Source organism: Pteropus vampyrus, unplaced genomic scaffold (genome assembly GCF_000151845.1).
Source record: "Pteropus vampyrus isolate Shadow unplaced genomic scaffold, Pvam_2.0 Scaffold19, whole genome shotgun sequence".
Lineage (NCBI taxonomy): Eukaryota > Metazoa > Chordata > Mammalia > Chiroptera > Pteropodidae > Pteropus > Pteropus vampyrus.
The window spans coordinates 15,029,194-15,046,999 of NW_011888800.1; the positions used below are offsets into that span (position 1 = coordinate 15,029,194).

The 17,806-nt window shown below is 39.3% G+C and overlaps 1 protein-coding gene across 3 annotated transcripts in view; it reads left to right on the forward strand.

Annotated features, from left to right (window-relative positions):
• The first annotated feature begins 17,592 nt into the window (after nt 1-17,592).
• Nucleotides 17,593-17,806, forward strand: part of MAPK6 (mitogen-activated protein kinase 6) — a 32,469-nt gene continuing 32,255 nt past the window's right edge. For 2 of the 3 annotated variants that reach the window (XM_023527852.1, XM_011355121.2), the window contains exon 1: nt 17,597-17,761. The gene's annotated coding sequence lies outside the window, so the exon portion shown is untranslated. Of the gene's footprint in view, nt 17,762-17,806 lie in introns of all 3 variants that reach the window. The other variant, XM_023527853.1, reaches the window with a different exon arrangement.

The following is a 17,806-nucleotide window of genomic DNA, read 5'->3' on the forward strand; positions in this document are numbered from 1 at the left end:
AACTAAGAGAGATAAACAAAATTTTAAATAGCTTTAGGTCAGTTCTGGGCAGCATTTGCCACCAAATGAGTTATGAAAGAATTTTCCATTTCAGAGCTCTGAAATGGATTTCAGAATTATGAATAAGGGTTGTGGACCAGAACTAACTTACTCAATCGAAACAACAGCTCTCTAAGATCTTATTATGTTCCGATTTTATATGTGAAAATCCTGAAGAAAACAGAGAAGCTGAGTGGCTTTGCCGTAGGCCACATAGCTAATAAGACTTGCTTAGTCATAATGTCGTTAAACACATTTAATGTTTTAAGTTTAGTAGTACTACTTGACTCTTAAAATGTCACACATATACTTCAACTTTAATGAATATTTTTATGTTTTGATATGGAAGGATCCAAGATACATGAGTAAGGAGAAAAAAACATTGATGTTATGTGTTAAAAGCTACCTTTAAAATTTAAGTGTGTGTGTGTGTGTAACATGTAAATGGATAGACTATCTCTGGGAGACTGCAATGGAAGCTGGAAATGGTGGTTGCCCCTAAGGAGAGGAGCTAGGAGACTGGAAGATAGGAGTAGGAGAGAAATGTCACTTTGTACCATGTATTTTTTGTAAATGTTTGAATTTTGTACCAAGCGATTGTATTTAAAATTAAATTTAAAAGTATTAAAAACATAGATACCAAAATGTCAGTACTGCTTAGTTAACTCTGAATGCTGAGATTTTTTTACTTTGTTCTTTTCTACATTTTCTACATTTTCTACAATGAACATGGATTAGTTTTAGAATAAGGGGGGGGAAACCTTTTTTAGAGAGTATGTATATCCTTTATTCATCTATGGTTTTTCTACTAATTTGGTATCCAGGAGTCTATGACTATAGAAGTATTCAGATTTTGAAGAATGAGTAAATCTGGGGTTCTTGGGCTAATAGATGAAAGTTGTTATTGTCATACTCCATGGTGGGCTCAAATAACTTTTGGTAGGAGCTCTATTTACTCAGTGGTGTTATAAAAACTATTTAACTGTAAAACTGCTTACCTCATGGAAGAGTTTTCTGGCAATCAGGAAAAAGACAAATAAATATACCTCTCATAATAAAATTTAAGTTGTTTTCCGAAATTAGAGCAAGTCCTTTCCCCAAATCTCTTTCTGGTTATCATCATTAATCTAACTCACTTCTATAAGATTCAAGTGTCAACTCCAAAGTACTGATAAATAATATTTCTTATGCAAATGCAAGTTTGAACAGGCAAATATGAGCTTGGAAAATGTCCCAGTACACTTCGTATGAAAATGTGCACTTACGTTGAGAAAAAAGGCTGAAGGTAATGGGTCAGAAACTATGTCTTAGGACTGAAGCAAAGGTTGTCCTTCTCAAACTTTTCCTCTTGCATCTAGGGTTAGGTTTAGAGGCTGGCTTCCTTGAATAGATTCGATTTAGATTCCTCCCGGAAGCTTAACGGTTACCAGGGAGCTCTGTCCTTAAAAGACCCATGCAGTAGACCGGATGAGGTCGGTGCACTCAACACCACCCAGCGGCAACAACAACTAATGGGGGAAGGAATGGGAAGGAACAAAGAAAGGAGGACACAGAAAGGGGAGGGTGGGGTCGCTGTGAGTGTGGGTGTTTGTAGAGGAAGCAGACTAAGTAAAGTGACAAGCAGCAAGGCTACTAAAGAAACTGAAAATGAGAAGTATGAGGAAGGAGAGAATAGAAGAGAAAAACAGATTAAAGAGACAAAGGCAAAGGGTGTGACCTTAAATGGATGTGACATCTTTTTCCATCCACAAGAGAAGAGGATAGAAAAAAGTTTTTTAAAAAAAAGAACATAATAAGATCGTACTAAGTTTGGGGAATATTGAAACAAAAATGGGAAAACAGTCTAACAATATAACCAAAGAGACAGAGAAAAAAGGTAGGTGATTTTATAGACTCCCCTGCCAACCAGTATTCTTACAAATCAAGTGGAATTGCGAAAACAGATTTAAGTCATACACAAAATAAAACTGAAAATTTCACTTTGCAATGAAACTAATTAAATCTCTTCACTAGATTTCCTTGTTCAACCGGTTGTTTTAGAATCATATGAGAACACGGCATAAATGCAGAAATATCTCACCGTAGAGTGGGAACCCCTGGCATGCAGACTGTATCTGGTCCTCAGCATATTTCATCTAATCCATAGAAGAATTTCCAAAAGGAGATGCACAGTATTTCATGCTTCCAATTGCAAACATTCATTGGAGTATTAGAACCCTTGGTGGTAATATGGCAAAAGGCCACAAGATGGTGATGGTATACCTGAAAAGACCTTGATCATCTGCAAAATTACATGCACACACATCCTTACCAACTTTCCTTAGCAAAAAATTGGCTCAGGGGAGTAGGGTGATGTGAAGGAGAAAAGAGATTTGAAAATCCAACTACCTTTAGATAGTAATAAAAAAACTTCTTATAACAAAACCTAGAAGTATTTTTTCCATTTGGTTTCTCTTTTTTCTCCAATTGTAAAAAAGCAGTACTTTTAAGACTGACGGACACTAAGGGTATATTTTTCAACTATGGATGCTCTCATTTTTATATATTTATTGATTATGCAATACACGTAAATAAAGTAACTGTTACCTTTTTGGGAAATTTTAAATTTTTTGTCCAGCTCCATAAGACAAAATTTCCCTAATGAGTCCAGTGAAGATTTTATTTCTTTGACCGCAATTTATTTCCTTACTCATTAGGGTAATGACGGGCTGGGTTAAATTCCTTACTTTAAATGGGTGCGACATTTTAGGTTAACAATGATTCTTATTGATATATGGATACATTTAACTTTCCAAGATGCAAACATACATATATGTATATATACTTTTTGTCTGTTACTTAACACAGAAACGAAATTTGGATGAGGGAATAGGTTAGCATTCTGGGCCTAAAATGCGAAAAAAGTAACTAAAGGGTGAACAGCCTAAAGTTTATTTGAGAACCATAAGATTTTATTTCAAAAGATAATAATAGTCATTAGTCATTTTTTTCTATTCAGCATCAAATAAATTCTTAAAAACAGCCGTAAGTTCTAAATATTGACCTGAAACTGATAATATGTATCAAAATGTCATAGAAATATTCGTATCTTTGACTCTCTAATTCCATATCAAAGAATTTATCTTAGGAAAATAAGAGATTCACATGAAGATGTAAAAGGGTATTTACTATAGCATTATTTATAGAAATGAGAAACATTGGAAACACCATGGTAGGAAATTGATCAAATAAATTATCAGACATCATAAACTGAAACACTACGCAATCATTTAAATTATGTTTTTCAGGGCATTATCATGTACTAGTAAAGGGAGTATAAAAAAATAAGACAACCTTTTGAAAGGGCAATTTGATATTATCTATCTAAATTGTAAGTGAGTATACTCTTTGATTGAACATTTCTATGTCTAGAAATTTATCTTGAGAAAATAATTTGACAGATACGCAAGTGTATATGGACAAAATGTTTACTGATTTAGCCTACCACAGATATGTCAGAAAGATTTCTGTGAGTATACAGGAAAGCTCTTCATGGTCCCCAATCTTTCCTTCTCCAATCAGTTCTTCCAATTTCAAGGCACGATATAGAAAGAGAAGCTTAACATTCTTCAGTAGGATCAAACTGAGAACACTGAAAGTCCATATTTTTGGCTACTGAGCACAGCCTGATTAATAATGACAGCCTAGATAAGTGAAGTACACTTAAGACTAATTTGGTGAAATAATTCATTGCACATCTATAGTGTGCTATTATCACACACAAAAGAAGGCTACAAAAGAGAAGACACATCTGAGTCAAAGAGTTGACTAATGATTTCTCTTGCAATAAACAGTTAAATGGAGAAAAAATATGACAAAGCAGCCTAGATTTTCATATAATACCCTGCTTTGGAACAGATTATTAGAATCCAAGCTAAGACCAACAGAAAAGAAGCAGATCGGTCTCCAACTGTAGTTACATAATTTCTACAGGGAGTGAGGAATTGGGGCCATCTCTCTGCAGGTGAAAATATGATTTTATTCACTGCACAAAGTAATGCATATGTTCTAGAGACAATGTCAATGTTTAATAATTTCCAAAGTTAGAATGGTATACCATTTAGGCAGGATAAAAATATAGGCTTCCAGAGGCAAATATGAATTTGCTTTGAGAATAGATTTTTATCTCTTGGAATACTAACACAACCTATTACATCATGTTAGAAAAAAAGATAAATGCCCTCATTTACTTGCCCTTTAGATGATAAAAGTAAACAGCTTTCTCTTGTATGAAGTAGAAAATGTAGGTCTCGGGCCAGAAAAGACTGGTAGGAGGTTTAGTTGTTGTGAAGAATGTATTATGTAAGGAAAAATTAATATAAAATATGTAAACCTTTATTATGTTTCAATCCAACAAACATGTGTAGAGCCTCTACCATATGCAAGGCCTCTGGGGAGTAAAAAGATGGAAAAGAAATGGTACCTATAACCAAGGAACTAGTTTCCAGTCTCCTAGGAATGATAACTAGAGTATGTCAGGGAAGGATACATGTCATGGATGCATGCAAAATTCTAAAGGGGTTCGGATTTGGGGATAATGGGAAAGGCTTTGGTGGGAGGTAGCATGTGAAGTGTACCTTATAAGATGAAAGGTTTTGGCCTTTAAAGAAACAGTAAGAAGCTGGATCAGGCAGAAGCAAACAGATTCATTCAAAAGGATGAATAAAGGCACACAGGTAGAACAACTTGGGGCACATTTAAGAGCAGTGAATAATCCATTCCTACTGGGGTCTATACAGCTTTCGGACATTCGAAGTATCTTCCTCTGCGATAAAGTACAGCAGAAATTAGAGTCAACTGAGGTTCCATTTAAACTAACCTAGCAAGATGAACAGAGTTCTTACAGGAAGTGGAATAAAAGAAATGAAAAAGAAGTTGAAAGTACTGAAGCAAGATATTCTCTTCCCAAATATCTGTATATTATCCTAAAAACCCAACTGAAAAGAATGGTGAGAGAAGGAAATCTGCAGTTGAGCAACTTGTTATGTATTGACCTGTGTGAGCCATATGGTTCTGGAAAATGAAATGGTGGCCATCATAGACAAGGAATGGGCTGAGCGGGCAGCTCTGGCTCTCCCAGCAAATATGAATCTAGAAGACATGATGACAGAAATAGATCTTACCAAAAATCGAAACAGAAGTGAACCACAGAAAAAGGCTTCTATAAAAAAATTAACTTAATTTCTATTTATTTTTTTATTTACACTTACAGCACCTAGTCTTCCTAGATGGTCTCCCATCTAAGTACTAACCAGGCTCCATCTTGCTTAGCTTCTGAGATCAGACATTGGGCTTGTTCAGGGTGGCATGGCCACAGACAATGGACTATGGCTCCACTGGGGCACAAACCCAGGACCTTCTGCATATGAAGCAGATGTGTTAACTGCTACAGTATGGAACCACATCCTAAAATATTAACTTTAAAAATGAATTGATGGTCTGCCACTTCTTCCTCCACCTTTCCATTCTCTGCCCTCCCATTCCTGCACAAATCAATCCAAAAACTATTACATGGTGCCAAGCAAGGCAAGTATCTGTAGTAGGGATGTAGAGCCATGAGAGCCATGGTAGGAGTATGAGAAGGGCCTCTGAGGAATAGGTCATCCTGGTGCAGGTGCCAGAGCCCAAGAGAGGTGAAAAGAGCATCTAGATGGTGTGTGGCCTGACTGGGATGAGGAGGGTATCCCCACAAGGAGGGGGATACCAGTATGGTATCCTGAGCAGAGAATGAATGGAGCCCCTGCAGAGGGGCAGCCTGGTGCCAGGTGTTGGAGCCCAAAAGGGGTAATATAGCTATCCACATGGGGCAGGGGAAGGGAAGAGGGAGAGAGGAGGCCTAGAGTGGGTGCAGGGATCAAGCTGGGTGATTAGGCCATCCAAGAAGGAAGGCCATCTGGCACAAGTTGTCAGAGTAAGACCAGAGGGAGGAGGGTGACTATGTGGGGTGGGGTGAGGGGGTCGGCTTGAGGTATTGGTGCCCAAGCAAGATATAGAAGGTACCCAGGCAGAGCAGCAGCCGATTCAGGATGAGGAGGGTGTCCACACTGTGGGGAGGGAAGACCAAAGAAGAATGTATACAGAAGGATCGATCATGAGTAGGAAGTCATATTAAGGATAATGGGAATCAGGTTTCTCACTGGCAGAGATAGTAGCTATATATATGAAAAGTGAAAAAAAAACCAGACTGAACTAGTTGGATTGGAATTGGAGCTATCTCTGTGCATTCATGATTTTGAATATATACAGATATAGAAATATAGAAGTAAATATATTTGTGTAAACACACACATATGTATACTTATATAACATACATACACGTATATTTCATATTATTCCTAGCTCTGTTCACTGTACAGGTCTGAGGACAGTGATACCTCAATAGCAACGAGAACACCTAATACTGAGAACTTGGTTTTTAAATGCCATTCCCTACCACCAAAAGGAAACAGAGCTCCTTGGAGAAATGGCAGATTCCAGGGCTAGGGCAGGGAAAGTACAAAATAAGCTTGGACTATCTTGTGCAGCAGGCAAGGAAGTGCAAAAAGGATGATGGAAATATGAGAAAAGGATAAAAAAGGCAACCTGAAGGGGCTTCCACTGGCCAAATGTGGAACAGTTTGAGTGTAAAAATAATGATAGTAATGGATTATAATTCATAGAATAAAATGAGAATTCCTTAACTAATACAAATATGAATAAATAAAAGAATAAACAAGAAGTCTGATGAAGAATGGGATATTTACATAGCTTCAAGGTACTTCCCAAACAAATACTTAATTACAAAGGGGAAAAAGAGTAACTTTAGAGTGGAAAGCCCTGGCAGACACCATCTTAAGTTAATATCACTAGTGATGGGACAAATTGAAGTCATACGCCACCGGATAGGATGTAATGAAAAGAACACCGCATCACTTCTCTAATAATTCTACCAAAGATACATAACCTGAATCTGATTATGAAAAAGCCTTAGACAAACCCAAATTGAGGAACATTCTACAAAAATAAGTGGCCTGTAATCTTGAAGTGTCAAGGTCATGAAAGTAAAGATTACGGAACTGTTCAAGACTGAAGAAGACTGAAGCCACAACTAAATGCAATGCATAATTTCTGGACAGGATCCTTTTCCTATAAGGAGAATATTATTGGGACCATTGACAAAATTTGAAATGAGGCCTGAGGATTAGATAGTAACATATCAATGTTAAATTCTTAATTTTGATAGTTGAACTGTGATTATCTAGATGAATGCTCTCATTAGTAAGATACACACACTAAAGTATTTGGGATGACAGGGCACTTTCACAGTTTATGCTCTGCAGGAAGAAGACTCTGAGTCAGAGTTTAGTGTTCAGGATGTTTACTAGGGAGTGCCTGGGCTTGACACCTGTGGTAGAGAAGAAGGAAACAGGCATAGACAGAAGGAAAAGCAAGCTGCGTGTAAGGAAGGCCCAGCAGCCTTAGCTGACCCCACAGGGAGCTCTGGAGCTGAAATTGCCCTTCGTCATTGTCCCAAACCAGGCTAAAGTGACTGGGCTTTAAAACTATGCCTTAATCAGTCATCGGATGTGAGCTGTCCCCCAAAAGGGCATGAGTTTTGATGAGGCAGCTCTCTGCAGCTGTAGAAGCTAATAACTGAAGGCTGTCTGCTGACAGTACTCCAAGTAGCTGGGACAAGACTTCCTTCTGCAAAGGGAAATCTCAGTGGCTCACCTCTATGTTCATTCCCTGTGCTGCTCTCACATCCATTTCATATATGTTGAGGAGTAGCTTCTCCAATAGCTTCTGGTCTTAGAGCTGCAATTTAAACTTACAGCCTCCCTCTTCAATCGTCCTTTCTGTTTCTCTCATTCTTAGTGACGACTTCTCTTGGCCTTGTTGTCTTACATAGGAGCATGATCTAGATTCTCACCCAGAAGAGTCTGAGTTCTAATTGCTACGTTATTCATTTACCATTGCAACTTTAGGCAAGGGAATAACAAGCAGCATCCAAGTAGACCAGCTGGGTGCTAAAACATTCTTCCCTGCCTCTGTTATATAACAGTAGACCTAACTGCTGATGATCAGGGCTAATGCCCCTGCCAAGATTACTCCTCTCCTTTCAGCCCCCGTGTCCCAGGACACTAGAGCCCAAAGTGCCCAGGCAGCAGTTTTACTTAGTAATTCAAAGGCACTTTTGTTATATCCTCTGGTGGAAATATTCCCTAAATTAGCAACCAAGTCCTCTAACCCTGCAGAGTCCTGACTAGCAGGAACAGGAAGCATAAATTCCCTAAGGGCTCTTTGGAGTGATGATAAACAGAACCACTCTTACTTCCATATTTTGCTTCTCAGACCCATGTATTCTTCCTGTAGGGGACACAGCACCAGATAAAGATCTTTGATTCAATGTGTTTAATGTATTATGGAAGATGGCATTCACAGAGCATTGCATCTGAGCTAACACTTCAGCTGTGCCTTCAGCAAGGCATTCCAATGCTCCATCAGGCTTTAGGGTGCTGCAGCAAGTGAAATGGCCTGTAGATACCATGGTCACAGGTGTACTCTCATACCTTCTTTGCTGTAAATTAGATCTCTTGGTCTGGTGCAATGTTATGTGAAGTCCCTTGCTGGTGGATCAAACATTGTATAAGCCCAGGGCGAAGGCTAAAGGTAAGACATTTAAACCCTTTCCCAGAATATGAATCACTAAGTAATGAATCACTGTGAGCATGAATCACTGGCCCTTTCAGGGTAGAAGAGTCTTAAAGGAGTCAGCTTGCCAAGATCAAGATTGCTTGATCTTCTTGAGGAAGGTTATCATATCAGGAGCTCATTAATGATCTTTTTCTATCAAGCTGGACATTTGCCAGTGGCAATAATTATATCAGCCCTGATAAATAGGAACGTATGCTATTGGGCCCAAAATAGCCTCAATCTCTTTTACCATGGCTACTTCATTCACATATCCATTGTACAAGAAATAGTGCGGTCAGTGACAGAGGTGGAGTCTATTGGCTGAATCATTTTATATATGAAGGATTTACATCTATTATTTCGCTTTCTTTTCTATATGCCATTCCTTTCTGTTCCTCTGTTCCTATATTGTTACCTTCTTTTGTGTTAAAAAGATATTTTCCAATGTACCATTTTAGTTCCTTGTCATTTCTTTATATACATATATTTTTTGAGTTATTTTCTTAGTGGTTGCCCTGGAGATTACAGTTAAATCTTAATTCATAAGAAACTAGTTCAGATTAATTTAAGTTGATACTTAAATTTCAATAATATATAAAAACTTTGCTCCCAAATAGTTCCATTTCCTCATCCTCTTTGTTTTCTTTTGTTTGTACAGAATGAGCAATACCCTTACTGGCTGCCCATCTATTTCTCAGTAAGTGACACCATGTTTTATTAACTCTCTCCATAATTCTCTCTACGGATCAGGTGCCCCTGGGTCTCATTTTCATCTTGCCACTAATTATCATAATTTTGTCCACATAGCTTCTGACAGTATGTAGTGCGATTATTTCTGGGTTGTATTATCTCCATTTCTAATAAGCTCAGTTGTATAAAAGCATCTCCTACCGTGAGTCAAGCCTGGAAAAGAGATCTGCCATGAACTTCATAGTGATTCAGGTGCCCTTTTGCCAATGCTTTATTGCTTTGGTAGATGGTGTACCCTCCAAGTCCCCCGTGGAGCAGTCATCATCTGGAGAGTTTTCTGGCCTTATATAGTATATCCACACCAGTACATCCATTTTCTCTGAGTCCTTTTTAAAAAATTGAGATAGCATTCACATACATAAAATTCACATTTCGAAGAGTGCAACTCAGTGGTTTTTTAGTATGTTCACAGAGCTGTGCAACCATCACCACAATCAATTTTAGAATAGTTTCAATCAAGCCAAAATGTAATCCTGTACCAATTAGCAGTCATTCCTTGTTCTCCGCTATTGACAACACCTGGCAACTACTTATTTATGTTTCTATGGATTTGCTGATGCTGGACATGTCATCTAAATGAAATCATACTGTATGTGGTCTTTTATGTTCGCCTTCTTTTACTTAGCATAATGTTTTCAAGGTTCGTCCACGTTGTAGCATGTATCAATGTCTCATTCCATTCTGTAGATTTAGCATATTTCATTTATCCACTTATCAGTTGATGTACATTTGGATTTTCCCACTTTTTGGCTATTATGAATATTGTTGCCATTAATATTTGTGTATAATTATGTGGACATATGTTTTCATTTCTCTTGAGTCAAAGAGTAACTTTATGTTTAACTTTTTCAGCAATTTACACATTAAACATTTAGTTCAGCTCCCCTGCCCTTCCACACAGAAAGCCTCTTTACATGCTACCAAAGACACTCTCTAGGCTTTCACACTTGGCATTCAGTTACCTGCTAGTCACTCTCTCAGCATTTTGTTTTCTTTTGTTTTCTTAGAGCTTCAAGAGCACTAAGCAATAACCACCCAATTCATTGTCCTTATAGTTACTATTTCCTTCATACATTGCATCATCTAACACATTCCAATTCACCATTGGAGAAAGTTTTAATAACTGGTTGCCACCCTGTGCCAGGGCTATCTGTGCTTCATCTGTCACCAGTGATGAGATCCTCCTACCATCTCAAAAACCCCATTTTATCATCTGCCTTCTCAGACCTTTCCTGGCTCCAACTGTGGTAGTTTGGGTTTTCCAGCAAGCAGACTCTAAGATAGACTTTAGTGTTCAGGATAATTATTTGGTAGCACTCTTAGGATCAGTATCTGTGGATGGGTAGAGAAAGAAAGAGGATTGGGCAGAGGAGGAAGTTGATCTGAGATGCAAGCTGATAGCCTCAGCTTACCCCAGTGAGAGCTGTCCATCAAAGATGTCCTGCACAGGGCTGAAATAGCCAAGTCTTTCTATCTTTGCCTTGATCAGTCACTGGATTTGGGCCTCCTTGGGCAAGGTGGCTTTCTGAAGATGAGGCAAACCATGAAAGAAATGACAGCTGACAGCTGTGTGCTGACCACAGTTCCCACAGCTAGACAACAATGAAGGGCATCTGGTCAATGCATCTCAATGTCCACCACAGATATCATGTTAGCAACTTACTCTCATAATTGTTCAGGAAAAAAAAAAGAAAGTTCATTATAATGCTTTGTGTGCAACTTTTCTATAAGTTTGAAATACTTTCAAAATAAAAAACTTTTAAGTGAACATACTTAAATTAAATGTGACTAAGGAAACACCTAAAAAAAGAGCATCCTATTACTGATATAAAGGAGGGGGTATGATGTTGAAAGATAAAAATTCATCTGAATGAGTAAAGTACAGATCACCAGGAGAGTTAGTGGGAGATAAGCCTGAAAAGGCAAGTTGAGGCTGTATACTTGCTGATGCAACGTCTCTCAAAATAGGGCAAGAACAGAAAATGTCTGCTTCATTACAGCTAGACTGGCTTTCAGTTTCACCTCACCACTTCTGAGTAGGTAAAGTCTTTTCCAGATTATCTCTAATAGTTACTATTTCCTATTTCCTTCTTCCTTTTGTTCCTTTCCTCTCCAAGGCCATCATGGAAGTTGCAATGTGAAGATGCGAGTCTTTGTTCAGCTTCCTCATACTGGGATGAAGATTATTTTTAGGATTAATCTCTGAGTCATAGAGGGAGGAGGGAAAGAACCATTTTAATCTCTTTTTCTTCCTTCATAGCCTGCTGTACAGCTAAATCATTTTTAAAAATTGCCTTTTTTTCCCTCTTCCCCAAGAATTATTTGCCTTTTCTTTTTTCTTTGGAATGGTATCTATAAACCTTCATCAGAGGCTTCTAAAAATGAAATAGATTTTTCTTTGCTGAATGGACCATTGGCTAAATTAAAGGAGATTGCCTTAAACTGTTGTCAGGTAAGTAAATCTATTTATTATAATCCTGATTGCTGGGATCTGAGACATCGTATACAGTTTTTCCTCATTCCCTTCTCACTGTCTCCTCAGCTGTGCCCACCTCTGGACTTTCTCTTTTGTCTCTCCCAGGTTGAGAGTAGAAGGCACTCCTGCTTTCTGTGGGAGATGCAAGCAGATTGTGTTCTGGCCTTCTCCCCTTGCAGCAACATGCTTGAGCATGTCTCATGCTTTACTATTTGACCATATTTCTTTGAAGGATTAATAAGCATGGAATCACCGAATGCTACACTTTTTAAAAAGTTTCTATCAACTTACACATTAAAATGGAAAAAAAGCCCTACCCAAATACATTACCAAGAAAATGGAGAGAAAGTTATATCTTAAAGCAGGCACTTAAATATATGTGGAATCAACTGAATTAAAGAGAGAGCTGGCTTAACTTCAGAAAACCATGTTTTAAACAGGCAAGCTTCTGGATGGAGATATTAATAACACCTCTTGTTTATCCAGGATGGCCCTTTAGCATTTTCAGAGTGTTTTCACATATATTATTTCCTATAATCCCTGGACCGACCCTGTAAAGGGAGATGAGGCAGGTGTTATTTATACCATTTTAAAGATAAGATTAAATGACTTGCTGGAGTCTAACAATTAGTAAGTGGCAGAACTGGGGCCAGTCTCCAGGTCTGCTGACTACTGTTGGTGCCAGGATACCAGATGGATTCTTCCAATTTCAGAGTGGTGCCCTCAAGAGTTACTGCTGGGGGACTTGTCTTATTTAAAACTTTTATGAACTGTCCGAAAGTGGGCTCATAGAAGAAAAGTCACTGGGCTGAGATGTTCTTAAGCTCTCCAGAGTAGTAAATACCAAGCAGATGGATCTCAACTGAAAGGGTAAATTGCACAAAAATATGTGAATGGACAAAGTATGGCAAATGAATTTCATTCTGTACTGACTTGGGATAATGCACTTACAATTGTTAGTCTGAAGTATATTTAAAAGAAGATGAGCTTGGAACTATGTTTTATTCCAATAAAGAGAACAACGAGTTATTGGTGACTGTTTCCTAAAGTCATACAACAATAAAATGTTAGGCCTCATTGCTAAAAACATGGTAAACAAAACTGAAAAATTTGACAAAATCATTTTGTCCTACCTTTGACAAAATGGTAATGAAGCTATACCTGGAATCATTCATCTACTTCTGCCTCGAAACCTTAAAAAAAGAGCCTAGTAGGTATACCAGATCAGAGAAAAGGGCAACTAAAATAACCAAATAAATTTCCTAAGGAGAAATTTGCTTTAAAAAATAGGATTAAATGAAGTGACTATTTGGAGGAAATCCTTACTTTTATGAAGTTTATGTCATAGAGGGCAACTGCAATATTCAAAAACATTTCATTTTCAACAAACATTTATTGAGAGAACACTATATTCGGGCACTATGCTTGATCAACACTAGACTTTACAATGAATAAAAACATACAAGTTAACAATCATTGTCAGAGAATACCGGACTGGATGAATCTTTAGTCTAACTCAGCACAGCTTTTCTTGTGTTCTTGAAGGATTGGCATCTGGTTTATAGTGCACAGTCTCTGAGGTTTGGCTGATATTTTGGTTACCAGAGATCAATCTACCCTGGTGAACCTGCATTCAAGTTCTTCAAGCTGTAAATTTTAAAGACTGGACTCTTCATACCACCCAGAGGATAAAGTGAAGTTATAACTTCTCATTAACATTTAGTTTTTACCTGGGTCTTACAGACACCATCTTTCTCTATGGTCTCAGCATTTCTGAGCTAGGAAGATACAGAGTCCCTCCCTATATGACTGAATTATGCTCCCAAAAGTTGATTTCTAACTTGGTGGTTTGAAACTGAAAATGCATTTACCCCAGAGAAACAATGTGACAAATACTGGTTAGGTTCTTAGGCCAACTCTTAGAAGCCTATTTAGCCCACATGTAGCTCGACCACGAGAGGATGAGAATTGTGACCTACAACACTGTTTCTATGGGAAAATGTGTCTCAGCCGCAGAACAAGGTCTTCCTTCCACCTCCACTTCCTACCTCCATGAGTAAACGAATCCAGCGTGTGTACTGTAGGAAATGCCGCCTCTGAGTGTGGGCAGCTGGGCGCTATGGCCTTGGGTGCCTTATCCACAGGGCAGAGATATATTCATTCTTTCACCTCTCCTGCCCTAGTCTGGTCAGTGAGAGGGATGAGGGAAGGTGGGGAGTCTTTCCTTGAACAACTTGCTTCAGAATAGGGCTGTTGGAACCCTTTTGGAGGGAGAATTCAAAGCTGGCTACATAATTTCTGGGGCTCCTAGTTTGAAAAGTAGGAGAAAAAATGTGGCTAAAGGTATTAAAATATAAAGCTTTTTTCCTTTTCTGGTCTCTCTCTTGATGTGTCATGGTTTTAAATTTAGATAGATGGATAGTTAACTTTTATAACTTTAATATCATTCTAAGTAAGGAAAAATTAAAAATTTAAGTTACCATATATTTTAGAATTTTTATATTGTACAATGCCAGTTATACAAATATAAGAGCATTTAACGCCTATGTGAAATCACCAAAATGACACAATCCCTATTTTGTAGCTCATAAAGCAGTGCCCCCCAATAGTCCCTCCCTTACCCACAAGGGGTATGTTTCGAGATCCTCTGTGGATGCATGAAACCATGGATAACACGGAACTCTATATATACTATGTTTTTTATTATACATACATACCAATGACAGTTTAATCCATAAATTAGGCACAGTAAGAGATTAACAACAGAGATAATAAAATAGAACAAATATAACAATATACTGTCATAAAAGTTAAATAGCTTTGGGGTTATTATTCAGTAAAATAAAGGTTACTTGAACACAAGTACTGTTGATACCTCAACAGTCCATCTGATAACTTAGATGGCCACTAAGTGACTAAAGCATGGGTAAGCTGGTGGGCGTGTACAACACTGATATGCCGGAGAAGATGATGATTCACATCCCTGGCGGGATGGAGCAGGACGGCTTGTGATTTCACTATGCTACTCAGGTGAGTGGGCAATTTAAAACTTACAGATGTTTATTTCTGGAATTTTCCAGTTAATATTTTTGGACCATGGTTGACCATGGGTAACTGAACCCAGGAAAGTGAAATCGTGGATACGGGGGCGCTATTGTACACGGGAAAAGGTGGCTCCTTAAAGGACATCAGAGTATTGTTACCATAGTAAAGCAGACTGGATACAGGGCAGAAAAAACAATGGATTCTCCTACCCTATCCCTACTTCCACCCTCTTGCTCATCTAATCTACCCTTCCCATTCATGCCAGAATTATTGTTCTAAAAACTAGTTGTATCATCTAAATTCCTCTCCTACTGCCTTTAGCATAAATCCCAAAGTTCTGGCATCTAATCAAGGCTTTCTCAGTTGCTAACTTGCTAACTTGCCTTCATTCCCCTGGGCCTGTCAGACTGCTCCCATTTTCCAAAGTGTGCCAGGTACATCCATCTCTTTGTACATTCTGCTCTTTCATCCAGAAATGTCCTTTTCTTGATACTTCATGATAGAACCAAGCCCAGCTCTATTCTCTCTTCCAGTTGAACCTTTCCTGATGTCGCCAGTTGTCATCAATTGTTCCTTCCAACAAGAGCAGGTAATTTGCACCTCTGCTCAGGAAGCACTCATCTCATGCTGCCTTATGGTGTACTTACCTGCTCCTCTCTTGCATTCTTCCACTACAACAAGGGCTTTCAAACTCTTTTAACAATAGCATAGCTCATAGCAACAATGAGCAATAAATAGAAATACATTTTATGTTGTGAACCAATTGGCACACTTAAATATATCTTATATTTCATTAATTTTAAGAAGTACTTCCTCCATTTTAATATCTCTGAAATCAGGATGTAGCAATAGGCTATCATATTCTAATAGAGTTTTCACTTTCTTAATAGTACATAAAATAATGGCATGTCATAAATAACACTGTAGACTTTTGAAATATGATACATAACTGAAACAAAAGTTTCACAAAACAATGTTTACTCCCTGTTATGGATGTGGTCTTTAGTTATTTGCTATTTCCTTAAGAAAAATATGCAGGTCATAAACCACCAAAATGATTTCGCTACTCACCAATGAAGTAGTGAAAAACTACTAAGAATGGAAACTATTTACAGCTATACAATAGGATTAAAAGCTAAGACTGACTAGGTTAACATGACTTTGTAGCTCAACCGTTTGTGTAAACTTGACTTTAATTTCAAGAAATTCTTGCCCAGGAAGTTGCAAATAACGTAATTGCAGTTTCAGGAACTTCCTCAAAGTCCATTTTTCTGAACAATAGACTATTGACCGACCTTGCCTTCATCAGGATAAAAAAGCCCCCTCCTCAACAAGATTATTCTATTGGGTTTATCAAACAACTGTTTACTCTTCTGGGCTTGCTTCAAACTTTCTCCTTCCTGTGTCCACTCACCCTAAACGGTTATATCATAAATTTAGCCCAATCTCAATCAGTAAGGGATGTATAACGGTCATAGGTAAGAAGCTCTTGTTGTAGAGAGGCTACATCCACAAATTAGAAATCTTGTAGTTGGAACAAGCCTCCCCTTTCTCTTGGTTTTACTTACTCACCATGTCCATTTCACACCTGGTACTCAGAATATTTTAAATATAAAACATTCGAGCTCCATCCCAATCACTTAACTTCAGGCCACTATGTGACCTTTGAAGTGGTCTTTGCCTTTCAGGCTTTAAGCTTGAAGATGAGTATAATAACGGATAATGGCTGCCAAACGTTTGGTTCTCATTAGGAATAGGATTAAGTCATTAAAAAAACTAAATGTTGACCAGCGTCCGATTTCATAAATACCTACATAAATTTCACATAAACACTGAAAAGGCTCCTTGGACTCAATGAGCCCTGAGAAATACAGTAAGTTTGCTTTTCATTCAAGTGGGCCCAAGAAGTTACCAATCCACCAATTCCCACGTCCCAGGACACCTCTTCCCAAATTCTACGCTTCAGTCAAACTGGCCTAGTCCCAGGACCTCCAACAAGCTAGGTGCTCTCCTCCCAGTCTTTGTTCACACTGTTCCCTCTGCAAGAATACCCTCCCCCTCACCTCCTCTGGTTATATCAGTTCATTCTGATCCTGCGAAAAGGTCACGTGGCGACCCCAGTTAGAAGTCCTAATCCACTCTCAGGCTGAATTAACGGCCTTCTTGGCACTTGGCCTCTAAACGCGTGTGCTTTTAAATCGGCTGCTGCCTTCTAGCCAGTCGGTCTTCAGGCTCAACCTTCTTGTTCCCGGCCTATTCCTCTTGGATTTCTCAGTGCCTTGCACGTAGTAGGTGTGCACTGAAACGCTCGTAAGCAGTTCGGTCACTTTGTGAGCGGCGGGGAAGGTAGCGGAGCAGAGAGTGCCCGTCTGCCCACCTCCCCGCCGGCCCCCCGGCGCAGCCCACCCAGGCGGCTGACGAGCCCGCGTGCCTCTCCAGCCACCCCCGCGACGCGCGGCGCCGAGTCACGGGCGTTGGAAATTCCGCCGCGTGCAAGCTCACTGGGCCGGGCGGGGGCGGGGGAACCCGTGGAGTGAGCCTGTGACGTGCGGGGGCGTGGCTCCGGGAGGCCGCGCCCCCTCTCCCTCGCCCTCTCTCGCGGGTCGGGGTTACATGGCGGCGACTGCGGCAAAGCGAGAGCCTCGGAGACGCCGCTGCCGCCAGCACAGCCGGAGACCTGAGCCGACACTGGGGGCTGTCCGCGGGCCCCGCACTCCCTCGATGAGTCGGAGAAGTCCCGTGAGTGTGTGTGTGTGCGTGTGCGGGGCGCGCCGGCTGGGCGTC